The 16,879-nt window shown below is 45.5% G+C and overlaps 1 protein-coding gene across 12 annotated transcripts in view; it reads right to left on the bottom strand.

Annotated features, from left to right (window-relative positions):
• Window positions 1-16,879, bottom strand: part of HEMK1 (HemK methyltransferase family member 1) — a 133,756-nt gene that overhangs the window by 41,676 nt on the left and 75,201 nt on the right. For 8 of the 12 annotated variants that reach the window (XR_010589124.1, XR_010589125.1, XM_065551319.1 and 5 more), the window contains one exon: window positions 14,621-14,664. The gene's annotated coding sequence lies outside the window, so the exon portion shown is untranslated. Of the gene's footprint in view, window positions 1-470; window positions 518-567; window positions 1,313-14,620; window positions 14,665-16,879 lie in introns of those variants that run through there. The other 4 variants (XM_065551331.1, XM_065551326.1, XM_065551325.1 and 1 more) reach the window with 4 other exon arrangements.

Raw genomic sequence — 16,879 nt, 5'->3', positions numbered from 1 at the left:
TAAGACAGAAGTTGGGGGTGACTTTACCCTTCTTAGGAATCTGAAATTAATATATGGCTTCATAGAAAATGACTCCCAAGGGCAGGGCTACTTTTGTTTGAACACTTCCGTGAAGGCCCTGCTTACTTTGTAAAACTGTAACTGGATGGAATGCAGGACAATTATCTCCATATTGAGACACGGGGTCATCACCACTGGCTAGTGGAGTTTTTGAGCTATTAGCCGTTACCAAGTCAGAGAAGAACACACTCCTGCTGGCTGGCAAATAGCCCTTTCCTCTATCATCTCTGCTGCCAGAGTGGCAGAACACCATAACCTCACCTTAGGCCAAAGTCTACTCTGATTCCCAGTAACATGTAATCTGCAAGTGAGAATAGGACTGCCAGTACTTAAACTCACAGCTTGGTCACCACACTTAAATAGAGAAAGCTGAACTTCCTGGAAAACTAAACCAGGTCACTACTTATTACCTGGGCAGTGTGAGGAAATCTTTACTCAAGAACATGCTCTTCTGAGGCTGGAAAAAAAAAAAGTAATCAATGAAGATTCTGAATATAATGCTACTACCTGCTCATGTTCTTCAGCCAAAATACAAGCAAACTCACAAAAGAAGCAGCCGGGCATGTTGTTCATTCTCCAGCTCTTTCCTTGAGATCCTTCCAATGTTCTCAGATAAGTACTGAATGTACTCCCTCCTGCTCTGTTAAGTTAGACTTCAACCCATCAGAAAGGACGGTCCATTTTGCCAACTCTCTTATAATGAATTCTGAAACAGGAAGAACTGAACTACCCTGGCTTCATGATGCAAAATTTACAAGAACACCTGGGCTGTGTCTATAGTGACAATTGTTGGGAAATCTCCTGCTACAGCCTATGCTCTGATAGCAGTAGTGCTATGCAGTGTGCTATGCAGACAGGTTTTAGGAGATTTTATCATGTTTCATATATTCCAAGGCAAGGAGGGATGATTGTGCTCATCTAGTCTGATGTCCTGTATCGCACAGGCTGTAGGACTTCCTCACAATAACTCCTAGAGCAAATCTTTTAGAAAACATCCAGTCTCGTTTTAAAAATTGTTAGTGATGAAGAATCCACCACGAACCTTGTAAATTGTTCCAATGGTTAATTACTCCTATTGTTAAAAATGTGTGCCTTATTTCCAGCCTGAATTTGCCAGGCTTCTCAAAGCAGGTTTGGATAACATGATGGCAAAAACACCAGGGGCCTGCCTGTACTAGTGTTTTCACTGGTGGGAGATTCCACAAAACTGCCAGTGTAAACAACACATGTAGGCCCCACCCAGGTTCTTCCTGCAATACAAAGCCATCACACAGCCATGCCTACATGCTTTTCTCTGCAATCATAACAGCTTGAAATATCTTTATATATATACAATATAGTATATATGATAAAAATGAAAGCTGAGATTCTCACCTAATCACATGAGTCCAGGAGCTGGGGCTTTAAGAAAAATACCAAAGAGCAACAGCAACTCCAACAAACACTGCACCACTCACTGTGTCAATGCTAGGTACTTGCACATGCTGTGTCGACAGAGACAGCGGTGTAGGAAGGCGCTCTTTGCTGACCATACATAGAAGCCATTATTACACCTCTACCCCGATATAACGCTGTTCTCAGGAGCCAAAAAATCTTACCGCGTTATAGGTGAAACTGCGTTATATCGAACTTGCTTTGATCCACCGAAGCACACAGACCCACCCCCCCGGAGCACTGCTTTACCATGTTATATCCGAATTCGTGTTATATCGGGTCGCGTTATATCAGGGTAGAGCCCCTGCTGTACCTGCTGAGAGGTGTGTGTGTGTCTGGCAAGAGCCTGGCTCAGTTTGCATGCCTGAGCTCCTGGTATCACACCAAATGCAGTTCCTCGTGGAACCTGACCCTCTTTCTCCAGTTCCACTCATCATGCTATATCCAGATTATGCAGGATGATGACTCTGTTAATAAACTTCCTGTCCTAAAGTCTGTGCCTTTGTGTGCATTATCATTTTGGGGTGTGTAAAGGGCTATTTCCTAGTAAAAAGCATAGCAGAAAATTTTCAGCTAACTCCTCTTAGTTCCCATAGGCTGACCAACAATCTTTATCGCCTTCCACAACATGAGATCAATGAACGGGTCTGTTGTGTACTGGCTCCCGGGGGACTGGTTCTCGACTTAAAATCAATGGGGACACATAGGAGCCTTTACTTCTCTGTCTCTGTTGTGCTTGCACTGGGGCATCTGGCTACAGAGATGTAAGAAAGCAGCGCTCCTGTGAGAGGATGTGAGTCAAGGAACTTGCACTGTTTCAGGGGGAAGTGTGACTCAGTGCATGCAGTGCTAGCCTTGTTCTCCAAGGCCTTGCAGGAGGTGATAAGATTGTGTAATCCCCAAGACAGCTCACTTGAACATCTTAATTCTGCTGATCCTCCCAGGGGAGGGGTGCCTCTACTGAGTACTGTATGTTAGCTGATTTCTTAGAATAAACTACCACAGCTCCTGGTGAGCTCATCAAGTGGGAGGCAGGATGCTGGGCTGCCTGCCATGCTGCCAGACGAACAAGGAGCAGCAGAAGTGCTGAATTTATCAAGAGCTCTGCAATGATTTGGCAGAACCCTCTTGTTTAGTCTACTTGCTCCTTCTTTGTTGCGCAGGGGACACAAGTGCAAAGGCCATAGTGAAAAGCAGGCAGAAGGGGGGCTAAGGGGAGAGAGCAGAGAGACTGCTGAGGGAGTGGGGGAGAAAGGGAAAAGTGAGGGAACAAGAGACTATTCAAGGGGGTGAGGCATGAAAGGGATGAAAAGGAAAGACAGGGAGCAAGGGACATCCGGAGTGGTTGGGAGAGATGGGAGAGCGGGGAGAAAAGGGGAACTAGGTGAGGGGGAGAGAGATGGGAAGCACTGAAGGAGATTCATGGAAGAAGAAAATATTAGAGGGAGCAAGAGAAACTCTGGAGGGAAGCAGGGAGGGGATGAGGAGAGGCCAAAAGAGAGGAGGGGGGAAATGAAGGAAACATCTGAGGGTTTTGGAAGGTGGAGGGAAAATAGAAACAGAAATTGTCTGCTGAGGACAGGCAGAGAAAGAGCAGGAAGGGAACAGGCAGCTGCCTGAGGGAGGGCCCCTCTTCATTCTCAGCACAGTCCTAAAGCCAGGGAGGGAGCTTGGGTTTCTACGTACTTCATGCCGGTTCACCACAAAGGTGGGCACTGGGGGAATCTCACATGGTATTACTAGCCTCAGGAAGGTTCCCCATCTGGTGCCAGAGACAGTTCTCTGGGCTTGTGCTGCGTTTGTGCAGCACCTACCACAGCAGGGTATTGGCCCATGATTGGGGCTCCTGGATGCTACAGTATCACTAATCTTACTACTACTAACTGGTGCAAGAAGCTCTCAGACATCTTCACAAGCTCAAAATGGACAGACCATGTTTCCATCATTAAAAACAAAACAACCAACCAACCACCTCCCCCCACAAACTATTCTCCTCTGGGCCAAGACCAGGCCAGGAAAGTTCCTGCCCCAAAGGAATCTGAGCAATGTCTGAGCAATTGAAAAGAGAGATTGGTTGTGAAACTTGTCAAGTGCTCACTGCCCCTGAACACAGTAATATTCCTGTGCTGGTGAGAATGCAAGTATGTTTCTGCTATAACTGGGTGCTTTCCCAGCAGCTGCCCCAAACCTGTCACTAGCACTTTTATAAAGGCACCTTTTATTCTCTTTCCCAGCTCATCTGTCTTAAAACCCACAGGAAAACCCATGATACAGTGGGAGGGGGGGAAATCCAGATCCTGCTGCATGGAAAGTTAGCTTTTAATAGGTATATTTTCTAGAGAGGTCTTCCCAGAGAGCATGGCTTTGCTATAGATTTTCAAAGAGTGGTGTGCACAAGTGGTCTCTAGCTCAAGCTGTAGAAGGGTTGTGCCTTTTGGAACTGGAGGGCTGAGTTCTTAGCCCCACTTGCCCTGGAGTTCTGAGTGCTCGTGATATGCCGGTGAGCGGCTGTCGCGAAGACCGATGTCTGCAGATTTGCTACAATATTTATGTCTTGAGGTGGGAGGAGATGAATCTTCAGTTTCTGTGCTCTTTGGAAACACACTCTAACTCTACATTGAGAGGTGGTTTTGATGCTAAACTGGCTGGTTCTCTGGAGACCTTGGTTCTAGTCCTGTTTCTGCCACTAGTCTGCTGTATGACCTCAGGCAAATAGCTTCACTTCTTAGGGCTATGGGGAGCAAACCTTCGAGTCTGGGGAGACAGGCTCAAGCTATTATGCTACAAATAGCAGCAGTGGATAGTTAACCAGAGTGATGGCTCTGGCTAACCACTGGTGTTCAGACCCACCTGTCCCCCTGGGTCTGAGGTCAGGTGGCTAGTCAGTGCTGCAATGGCCACATTTCTGTTTTTAGCACTAGTCTGTCTACTTGGCTCCCAGCTGCAGAGTAGACATACCCCAACTGCCTTGTTTCCCCTCCCACCATTTCTTTGTCTTGCCTATTTAGAATGTAAGAGCTTTGGGCACAGTATGTGTCTATGGAGCATGGAGCCCCAGTCTCTGTAGGGTACTGTAGGTGCTCCTCTAATATCAGTCATAATAAAAACTCTCTACCTGGTATTTCTAAGATTCATTTCTTGGCAGTATGAAAGAGGTTCTTCTGTACTAGCATTATGGGGTCATGCTTTCTATGAAAGAGAATACTGTAGCAGGGTTTTAGTCTCAGCAGGGAGCAACTGATTCCAGAATTTCTATTAACAAAAAAACAAAAAAAGTTGGTTTTAATCCACATACCCATCCACCCCTGAAAAATGAGAAATGACAACTCATTCATAACTCTATAGGCATTTCAATTGGCTGGAATTCTTTGCTCGGTTTTGTGAACAGTGTCACTGGTTTAGTGGTGTGGTGAGTGCGTGTGTGCATGTCTAGCTCTAGCTAACTGGCAAAAGAGCAAGCAGAGGTCAGACTGTTACTCAGCAATAAGGAGCAGCAACAGGTTGTTACCACAGGCAACATGTGAGATCACAAACCTGCAGGGAAATCCTAGTTGGTATGCTACTTTGGACAGGCACTGTCATGCTGCCCCCTACCTCTCCCTCCCCTTCCCATGATAATAGCATATGGATGAAGCTGCCTCTGGAGCAGTGTGTAGGGATGGGTGGGTTTTTCTGAGTTAGCCGAGTTCTGTGAGTTTGACTCAGCTGCCAGCACCTCTTCACCACACAGGATGTCTCAGCTCTTCTGCACTGCTCTGGTTTTCCCTTTGCAGCAACATTTATAGGAACGCATCAAGTGGAAGGGTGTTTATTTTTCTGGTTACTGTTTTTTCAAGCTGCTGCCTGGCCCGAGCCGATTCCAGGAATCGAGGCAACCGAAGAGAGAAACTTGAAAGGCTCCTCAACACCACAGTCAGTGCTGTGTCAGGGTCCCAACGAAGCGCATCAAGAGCAAGAATTCACACAGACGCAGAGGAGGCTGCACGTAACAGGAGGGCTGAACCATACAGTCAAAGAACAACCAGAGCCTGAGACCAAGCCCGGTCTGACATGGCACCTTCTCAGCTGCTCAGTGGAACCCAAGTACGGCAGCAACAGCAGATGTTTGAGGCGGTCGGCATCGTAATGCAAATGCCACTGGCTGGGCCATACACACATCCCCAGAACACAGGGAAGGGCAGAGTTTGCTATTACCCCAGCCCACAGAGCCTGCTCTCTGGTAATGGACTGTACAGAAGGCAGGAGGAGAAAGGGGTATGCCTGCAGCTGGTTCTCTGTGTTCTGGGGAAGGGCTTCCAGAGCACGGAGAATGTTTGTATGGTGCAGCTTTACACCATCAGGTTTGGGGACTGCTGAAAGTAGAGCCTTAACTTGAATGTCTGCAAGTTCCCATGTTGACATTGTGTATGTGTGTGTGGAGGGGCAGGGAGCGAGATATTAAGCATATAAAATTAAACCAGAGTGGGTTTTCTCCCTCCTGAACATGGACTTTCCCATCAACTAATCCCAGAGTGAATGATATAACAATACCTCCTGAGCTCTTCTTCTGCAGACCAGTTACACCAAGGAAGGCAGCAATGAGAGTATCCACAGATGGTCCCTCATTCCATACCACAGCTAACCAAGACAGGGCATCTGCCATTGTTTGCCCCAGAGCAATTTTCAGCCATCAGTCCCCCCAGCTGGCCTGAATGCCCTAAGCTTAGATGTCTGGAAAGCCATACACTTCAGCAGGGCTCTCTCTGGCTTTCCCGTCCTTGGCTCTTCTTGACCTTCCATCAAAGACTAGCCTTCCCAACAGAAGACACAATTTTTTGTCTTTAGTCTGTCTCTGGGTTTTGTACTGCCCATCCATCACTGCAGTATCTGAGTGCCAGATTCTCCTGTCCATCAGGACTTGTTGCAGACTCTCTACCTTAGGAAAAATGTCCTCATACCCCAACTACTACACCTGTTCCTGCCAGACTCTGTTCCAGGAACTAAGGAATCTATTGCTCTAGCTTTAACTTCCTCACTGATCACTTCTTTTAAAGCTTTCTCTGCTACTGCTCTGTATTGAAGCTAAAAGGAGCAACAAACCCTTTTTTGGTATGAAACCATCCCATACAATTTTTTCTGCTGTTTCCACTTTTCTGCTATGTCAGTGGCTTTCAACTTTTTTTCATTTTCGGAAAAAATGTTGAATGTGGTGTGGACCCCTTTGGAAATCTTAGACATAGTCTGCAGACCCTCAAGGGTCCAGGGACTGCAGGTTGAAAACCACTGTGCTGTCATTTTCTCCTTGCTTAGTTTTCCTTGGCTGCTTCTCTGGTTTTTGCAGCTGCTATATTAATGGTCACCTTGGGCATTCTTTTTTCCTAGACCCAATTGGATTCTTTGCAGCCATTAAATTCAGGGACAGTGTGTGGGACTGGACTGCAGATCCCTCACTCGGCTGCTCAATTAGAGCACTAGGCCAGCCTGAAGAGACAGCTCTTCTATCCCTGACTCTGAACTGAGCAGCCCTGCAGAGCGCACCTCCCAAGTGGCATAGTAATAATTTGTATTTCTATAGTGCTTTCCCCCGAGGACCTTCCAGACATTAATAAATCCTCACTGTCCCCCCTGTAAGGTAGTTCTGTATCATTATGCCCATATTACAAATGGGGAAACTGAAGCAACAGGTGGTGCTATGATTTGCCCAAGGTCACACAGGAAGTCTGTGACAAAGCCAGGAAACAAACCCAGCTCACATGACTCCCCAAACCATCCACCTATCTATGGGCCAAATTCAGACCTGATAGAAGTGACTACAACTTCAGCTGATTCAATGGAGTTTGCAGTGAGTCACTCACTCACACCAGGTCTGGATTTGGCCCTAATAGCCTGGTATGAAGTAGCATTAATATCTTTTGTGTCCTCAAGTAGCATTAACATTTGAATACCCCCCTCTCCAGTATCCCCAGGGCATAGTCACAATGGAACTGTCTGTTACAGGAGGAGTCCACCTCCTGGGGTAGTCGCATTCGAATGGCCCCTTGCTCCACCTGTTCTGTGTTGCAAGGCACCGTCTCTCTTCAAACACAGACTTTGTGGAATAGTTGGTTAGTAGATCATGTGGACTGGCTGAACAGCTGACGGTATTTCAATTTGCTGAACAAAGAAAAAAAAATTGGCCCTGGTGGAACTCTACTGAACTCGCTGGAGTTACCCCAGAGATGAATTGAGTCCATCATGTTACATTATAGTCTGAATATGCTAATTGCTCCCAAATTCCAGGCTTATGGGAGAGAGCCCTGTGCATTTTGGGAGGACCTTGAGAACAGCTACGTGGTCTCTTTTGATGCAGAGTTTTATACGTTCACTAGTGAGGGAGAAGGATTCAGAGTTGCTCGTTTTTTCTGTGCAAGCAGTTCCCGACGGCAGAGAACGCTCAGAATCTCAGTTACTTCCAGGAACAATGAGCTAAACTCAGCTGCTCTTCCCAGCACCAGCTGAGGGGGTGGCAGGCAATGGAACACAGTGTTGTTCTTGGAAGGCAGAGGAAAATAAGGCGTTGGCAGGGCTGTATGAGCACTCCTTCCCTGCCAGCTCTGCATCTCCCTGCTGTAAAGCTGGGCTCGTTCTTTTTATCAAATAACTTCCTGGACATTGTAAGCAGCTCACAAGCAGAAAGAGGCTGAATTCATCAAACCACCAAAGATTAGATCACTGGGTGAGTGATCATTCCCCCCGTTCCGTTCCCCCCTACACCACATGGACTGTTCAGTTACAGTGTGACCTACTGTATTTTTTAAACTTTTCCCAGAAATAAACACAGAACCCTCCAACATCACCCAGCCTCTGGAAGCTATTTGGGACTATTTTATCAACATGCAATACAAATTCCAAAAGCTGACTGGATATTGGGATCATTCCCAGCAGAGCTGTCCATGGAGGGAGTTTACAATAACCCAATGGAAATGTCTATAGGAAGGGACATCTCCATTTTTAAAGGCAATAATCTGGTTCATAGGTGAAGTATGCTGAGAGTGACACAGAGCAAGTGACTGCCCACGGAACCATTCAGAGCAGAGACAGATAGCAGCGCTCAGCATAAGAGTGGGAGAGACACAAAGGGAAAATAAAAATCAGATTGAGTCTACTTTACTCTTCCGGGAGCTGGCTATGAAACTCAGGGGGGTGGTAATGAGCCGAGAAAAAAGGGAGCTCTGTTGGAGAGGCTAGTGTCTGGGCAGCTTGCCAGGATGATGCATTATGCTGCCTTTCACCTTAAAGCCCTGGTTCAACCCCAACCTTGGCTAGCAGTGACTGCAAGTCATTATTGGCTGAAAGTTATTAGTCAATGTGAACTGAGTTAGTGGGTCTCAAAGGGTTCCTAGTAGACCAGTGTCCTTCTTGGGAGTTTCAGCAGAGAGGCCAATGACTGAATGGTCCGTAGAGCACATCAGTTCTACAAGTGACCACCTGGTCAGGGCCAAGACAATTTGCTACTGGGGGAGGTGTAGGAGAAGCTTACATTGCTGTTCGCTATGATGTATAGTAGCTGGTCAGTTGGCAAATTAGAAGACTTCAGGTTCCAGGGTTATTGGTCCACCACAAGTGCTAGTCACAAAACATTTCCTTAGCTCCAAGGGAGCAGGGTATAAATGAGTCTGGTCATGAGGTTTCTGCAAAGTTCTCTGCACTGCCAGGTCCCAATCTCTCAGGTTTCACAGCTTGAGGGGAATTTATTATTATTACCTTTAACTGGCTTCAGCATTGCTCTGTTGCAAAAAGCAGGTCAGCACAGATATAGCAACATCTCCAGCAGAGTGAGCAATGCCAAGTCAACAGCAAACCACTGGGCTGGTCTGCATGTAAATGAACATTTTCAACTTACCCAAATTACGATTTCAGAGTTCTCAGACACCAAACGCCACCCAAAGGTTTAATTGCTCTGCAGCTCCTTAGAGAGTTCTATTCCCCATTGACCTGAGGCCTTATTCAGTATTGCCATCTTAAAACTGGAATCAGGAACTGAAGAAGCTAGAAGAGGCTTTTTGCAGCCACTCAGATTGCCATTGGACCAAATTGGTGTAAATGCTGAGGTATGTCAGGTGAGAATCTGGCCCATAGCTTTAATTAGAGATGGGCCCAAGCAACAAAATTTAAATTTGGACAAGGATTTAAAGCACCCCCATAACCTGGGATCTAGGGTTTTGATTTGGGGTCATGTCTATATTCAGTATACTGTACTGTAACTGAAGCACTAAAAATAGATTAGTTTCTGAGCATTTAATCAAGGACCTATTCCTAGAATTGCAGAGAGCTAAAATTAAGGCAGTGGAATTCATAGTAATCAGCCTGATGGAAGAAGAAGGAACCTCATATCAGTTTAAACTGCAAACATGGTCAGCTAAACATATTTCAGTTTCAGCCAGATGTAGCTGCACCATGGACCAAAGATCTAGAATTGCATGAAACATTTGTGAGCTATCACAACAGTAAACTCAGAAGGCTGCAGTTAATGCACAAGGAATTACTGAGCGTGGTCTAATTCCAAAAGGACTAACTGTACTTGGCAAACTTTCAATCAGTTTGAAGAACACTGATCCCCCCAGGCTCAGAGGCTGTGGTCACTTTGTCCCATAACTCCTTCCAGGTTTACTGGAACACTCCATGGACGGATTGTACTGTAAACTGGCAGGCACAGCATGTCCTTTTAATGTTATGTCATGGTAGTCAGTCATATTTTTGAGTATTTATAGCTAATGCTCAGGCTTTCCCATCTGAGTGGGTCTCCTGAGATCCCAGGCCCTCTAGGTCATGATGCAGTTTCGATGGACGGATCTTCATTTCCTCTCCTAAACCTCTAGGTAACTATGATGCCGACAGACCAGCCACCAACTCATGCCAAGGCCCCCAGGCCTCACTGAACTAGGGTGACCAGATGTCCTGATTTTATAGGGACAGTCCCGATTTTTGGGTCTTTTTTTTATATAGACTCCTATTACCCCCACCCCCGTCCCGATTTTTCACACTTGCTGTCTGGTCACCCTACACTGAACACTGATAAAAGCATAGCTAGAAACCAGTCTGGCTCACCTGTGTGCTAGCATTGTTAGCATAGATGTTAATTTGCTAAGAATATGTTGAGTGTTTAGATTTGATGAAATGCTTGTAGGATGCTGCATATATTGATCTCACTTATAACATCTGTAGCCCATGGTATGAAGTTATATGGAGTGTTTGCTTTGTAAAGCTCTGTAAATGTGTAGCTCACCAAACAGGAAAGAAGTGTTAACTAATGTAAAGTGCTGGTCCTGCACACAAGAAGGCCAACTGAAACCCAATGAGCCATTGGGTGTGCGGGGATGGGAGCGCAATCTTCACTGCCATTGTCCTTTGATGTTTCACTAAACATCAAAGGACAACGGCAGTGAAGATTGCGCTCCCACCCCCGCACACCCATGAAAAGGAGGCAGGCACCAACACTTGCTGCATCTGTGAGAGCTCTGGGAGAAGGGAATAAAAGTCCCTGACCAGACAGAACCGTATCACTGTGGAATTTGGAGAAGGCAATATTTCTAAGCATAAGCAAGGGATCCCCAAGCCACTCAGCTTGGGTTAGCTGTAAGGGACATATAGAGTTTGCATATTACAGCATCTTCTATTGCCTTTTGAAACCTAAGACTGTAACTCATTTGTATGTGTATATATGTTTACCTGCTTTAACTTTGTAATTAACTCTCATTTCTTTTTCCTAGTTAACAAATCTTTAGTTGGTTTATTAGAGGATTGGCTACAGGTGCTGTCTTTGTGGAGAGAGATAAGGTACAACTGACCTTGGGTAAGTGACTGGGAGTAACCTGAATATTGTTGTCATTTTTGGTGTAAGGGACCATCTATCACAAAGGCAAGTTTGCATAGGTGGCTAGAGAGACCCGAGTGCCGAAAGGGACTGTCTGTGACTCCATGTTAACAGCTGTTGTAGTGCTTGAGGAGTTCACACTTGATACTTCATTGGTGAAACCTAAATGTAGAACACACAACCAGTTTGGGGTTTGTGCCCTGTTTCTTAACAGTCTGTGCTGAGCTTGGCACTCATGGTAATAAGCCACTCTAGTTAGCTTGACAGTAACATTACTGTAATGATTTTTCTAGCCCAATGGTGACTGAGTTCAGTGTTGGTTGAAGCGATCTTTGTGAACATGTACAGAGCAAAAATTCTCTCCTGAGACTTGAGATCGTGCTATGGCATTAAATATAGCTGTATGGATGTTGTGGGTCAGACTGGAGCTCAGGTTCTGAAGCCCAGGATGGGGGGTGGCATCCCTCACCATAGGCTTCAGAACCGAAGCTCCGCCTGAGCCGCAATTTAAAAGCGTTGTCTACACAGCTATTTTTACTGCAAGCCTCAGTCTGTCGATCTAGACTTGGAGGCTCATGACACCTGGCTGTGTAGACACACCCAGTGAGTACTCAGCACTTCTGAAAACTTAGGGGGTAAAAATTTCCAAAGCACCTAACTGACTCAGGAGCCTATGTCCCACTGAAAGGCTCCTAAGTAAGTTGGGCTCTTGGTGAATTTTACTCTAGGAGCCTAAATGTAAGCCTCTCTTTTTGAAAAGCATGGCCAACTGGCCCATGTGATTCTCTACAGACTTCTCTCCCTCAACTTGTTACTCAGCCTCTTTAGAACAAGATGAAAGTTTCTCTACACTGATACTAGGGTGGTGAGAACAGTATAAAAACCTAGATATACCAATTGGTATCAGCTGGGGGACTATGCCAGCCACGTCTTTCTTTGCTTTGCACTGGGTTCTCTATTCTACCCCGTAACACAGGCAGCCCTCGAATACTCTCCTCCAGTGGGAATGTGACCTGTTCTTAGCACTGCTCACAATTGAGGTGACGAGCCTCTTTTCTAAACCTCCCACCTATGGAGGCCTCAGGTGGGACAGAAACACAGAGCAGGTGCCGCTGTTTAAACAGCAGTTGAGTGGGTGCAGTTCCAGCTCCACCAGCAGGAATCTTGTTAGAGCAAGATAATGCAGTCACCCCTGGTATACATACTAGGAGGCTCCTGGGAGCTCTCTTGGTACACTTGGTATGAATCCTGTTGACTCAGCTCACCATAAAAGACACTCAGCAAGAACGAGCACCAGGAGAGGTGTCTGTCTCAGCTGCTGCCAAGCTCCTAGGGTGCTTCATTGTTTGCTTTATGCAACAGTCATAAAAAGCCTCAGTCTGTGAATATATAATTAGATATTTTACATCTTTTCTGCCTCTTTAATTTAGGATGAAACACAGTGAGACTTTCATGTAACAGAACAGGGAAGGAGAGGATTGTGCTTACAGACCACATTTAGCGCAAGATCATTCAGTGTAAACCCAGTGCATGTGCTTCAGAGGGCTCCATGCAAAAAGCAAGAGTTCTGAAACAGCACATGCTTAACCCACTGGTCTGGAGCTATACGCCCTTGCTTCTGTCCTCTCAGGAGCTACACTCAGCATTGTTTCCAGGAGCACCCTGACCAGGTACTTTTCCTCTCAGAAGCTGCACCCAGAACCCATTCAGTTCCTGTTCTTCTCCAAACAGGATGGGTCATTCCAGAATGAATCACTTAATGCAAACACATTTGAAAAAAAAACCTATTAAGCGGAAGAGAAATAGAGAGAAACACTTAAAAGCCTTAGTGATAAATTTAGCTCTGTCTTCCTTAACCGGCTTCAATTTAAATGTAAGCCCTTGAAGATTTATACAGTACGTGGTGCTGTAGTGTCCAGTCAGAGACTTATTAGCACAAGTTTAGGATGGCTGCATTACTCACAAACATCAAAGCCACAAGAGAATGCGTTATGCAAATCATCCCAAACGAATGCTGAGACAACCTTTATCCCACTCTACCACATTGTGTGCATATACCACATTTTACAAATGAGCTAGTTTAGAAATATTTGAGAGAGGTATTTTTGTTAGACTGTTTTTTAACTCCCTCTGCAGATAAAGCTAAGGGGCTTTAATACCCCATGGGCAATTGTAGAGGGCTTGGAGGTAGAGGAAAAGGATAATTTTAGAAACCTGTAAAAATACCGTTGGTGGTGGTCTGCCTGTATTTGTACTTGTACAGCTCCCTGGCATGAACAATAGCTGGAGAACATAGAAGGATTCTCTGGATGGCATGTGGTGGCAGAGAGTGGTCAACTGACCATTATGAATGTCCTGGAAAATTAGGGTGAAATGCCCAATCCTCCTTACTTCACTCATCAGGTTTACCATCTGCTGCCTATCAGGGAGGCTAGATGAGTTTGGTTGATTGATGAGTCGTCACAGAGCACACTCACTTGTAGAGCACCAGAACAAATCTGGCCTCAGTTTATGGTGACATTTAATGCCACCTAATTTGCCATCTAATGGCTACCCAGTGACCTCTCTGAAAGGAGCTGGTCTCAGCCCTAGAGGATAGTCCAGTTAAAAAAGCTCCTTTTCCAGGTGGCCAAACAGGTTTTGAACAAGCTAAATGGGCCTGTTTGTCTTCCACTGAATTGTTCAATGGAAGCCAAATGAACAATTCAAAAAGAACCTATGTGGACAGAAGTCAGCATTACAAAAGTGGACCAGTCAAATCATTGTTGGCAAACTCAGTAGGAAGGCAGAAGACCGAATGGACTTGGAAAGTGAATAATACTCTGTCTCCTAAAGCAGTGGTTCTCAACCAGGGGTACATGTACCCCTGGAGGTATGCAGAGGTCTTCCAGGGGATACATCAACTTATCTAGATATTTGCCTAGTTTTACAACAGGCGGCATAAAAAGTACTAGCGAAGTCAGTATAAACTAAAATTTCATACAGAAAATGACTTAATACTGCTCTATATACTATACACTGAATTGCAAGTACAACATTTATATTCCAATTGATTTATTTTATAATTATATGGTAAACATGAGAAAGTCAGCAAGTTTTCAGTAGTAATGTGCTGTGACACTTTTGTATTTTTATGTCTGATTTTGTAAGCAAGACAAATCAGACTCCTAAAAGGGGTACAATAGTCTGGAAAGATTGAGAACCACTGCCCTAGAGAAGATTCCTGAAGGTTCAAGGCACCTTGGCAATGTGGTGCAGACACGCCTGGACTGTTGTTGCTCATGCTATACTTACTTTGCGGGGATAGATAGAGGGCTGCAGTCGCAAGAGCTGTTCATCTGCAAGAAGAAAAAGAAAAAAAAAGAGCTCAGAAATCCACATTCTAGCACAGATACATGTGGTATTATTTGCAACCTGTGTGGGATCCCCCTTCTGACCAGAATATGCTTAGCCCCGGATTTCCAAGTTATCATTCAAGAGAGAGAATATCGGTTTTTATTTGGACTCCATAGCACACAGTGAATACGCTAGGGGTGAATTTGGCACATTGCCTTGAAACCCTAACCCATATTTACTTTTACAGAGATTTTGCTTTTCCCAATACTCTCAGAGCTGCTGAATTTTTACATCTCTGTTGTAATTTGATCCTGTTTGTGCCTGTCATGTGACTGGCTCAATTTTTGTTATTTAAAGTACAAAAGACTAGTATTTTCCACTCTCTTGTACCTCTTATTAGATTAAAAAAAAAAATAGAGTGGAGATCTTATCTTAACTAACCATTGCCACTCTGAAATGGGTAGTGAAGCACAGAGACTATATAACTTTTAGCTCCTCTCTGAAGGATCTATTCCAGGGGTTCCCAAACGTCATTGCATCGCGGCCCCCTTCTGATAACAAAAATTACTACGCAACCCCAGGATGGGAGATGGAAGCCTGAGCCTGTCCAAACCCCGCCACCCCTGGTGTGGGTGGCCAAAGCCTAAGCCCAAGAGCTTCAGCCCTAGGCATGGGGCCTGTAACCTGAGCCCCGCTATCCCAGCAAATTTAAACCAGCCCTGGTGACCCCATTAAAACAGGGTCATGAACCACTTAGGGTCCCAACCCACAGTTTGAGAACTGCTGATCTATTATTCCACAGTAACTAACTCACACGTATTAGGCACTCATAGTGCCTAATATGCTGCTAGAGCAACACACAATTAATGAGGAGCAGAGCTACGAAATGAAAAATAAAAATGATCAAAATGTAAAATTTTCGGGGGTTTTTTTTTGTTGATTTGTTTTCAGTTTTTTTGCAAGGGAAAAAATGGCATTTTTAACTTGGTCTAATAAGGACCTTCCCTTCTTATATCTATCAAAATGAACATTTTTATATTACTTTGGGGTTACATTTTTCAAAAGCAGGCAGTGTTGGTCTAACTTTGCTCCCATGGAAATGAAGGGGAGTTTTATCACTGATTTCACTGGGATTAGAGTTAAGCCAATGGTAAGTGCATTCAAAATCCCATTTTTAGCACACATCAGCCAGCAAGACTATTTTTATTAAACACATGATCTAAAGACAGACAAAGCAAAAAGTCTCCCATGTTTACACTGCCATCCTGTCAAGCTGACAGTTTATTCATACATATTGACATAATAAAGCAGCAAGAAAAGTTGGATGCAGGGGGAAGTTATTTCTGCACTCGTAGTGTTTCGGAATGTTGTGCAATTAACCACAACTTTAAAAATAAGAAAGTTATGCACAATTCTACGCTTTTCACTCCTTGGCTCTTTATACATGATGGGACTACCATAGGAAGAGTTAGGAATACAGTTCAACAAACTTAGTATAGCCTCTATTATCACCTGGATCAGTCTGTATCTCTTTGTGCGGACTCCAATCTGTGATGGCAACTGCTGAAGCTGAAGTGCTGTTAAGTGACTGGTCATTATCCCTAGCTCTGGGTCTCGCAGGCAAGCACCCAGATACACAGCCCAGTGTCTGAGACCCTTCTTGGATAGTGGGACCCCGCAGCCCAGCTGCCAAGATCCTAGAACCAGTATCTCAGCCCTCCTCAGCCTCCAGTTGCTTAGGCATGTTCCTTCCAGTGTTCACCTGGCTATACGAGCTATATTTTTCTCAACTAATCCCTTCAGTAAAGCCAGGAAACACTAGGGTTACCATATTTCCACAAGCAAAAAAGAGGACACTGGGGAGCGGGGGGAAGAGCCCCGCTCTAGCCCCACCCCCATCCACTCCCTCCCCTGATTGCCCCCCTCAGAACCCCCACCCCCCCGCTCCTTGTCCCGACTGCCCTCTCTCCACACCCCTGCCCCCCTGACCCATCTAACCCCCCCTGCTCCCTGTCCCTGACTGTCCCAACCCCTCTCCACACCCCTGCCCCCGACAGCCCCCCCATAACCCCAGACCCATCTAACCCCCCCTGCTCCCTGTCCCTGACTGTCCCAACCCCTCTCCACACCCCTGCTCCCCTGACAGCCCTCCCCCCGCAACGCCCGACCCATCCAACCCCCCCCCCCCACCTGTCCCCTGACCAGGGCCGGCTTTAA

Source organism: Chrysemys picta, chromosome 7 (assembly GCF_011386835.1).
Source record: "Chrysemys picta bellii isolate R12L10 chromosome 7, ASM1138683v2, whole genome shotgun sequence".
Lineage (NCBI taxonomy): Eukaryota > Metazoa > Chordata > Testudines > Emydidae > Chrysemys > Chrysemys picta.
The sequence above is the reverse complement of the archived record's forward strand: the minus strand, read 5'-3'. Positions and strand labels throughout refer to the sequence as shown.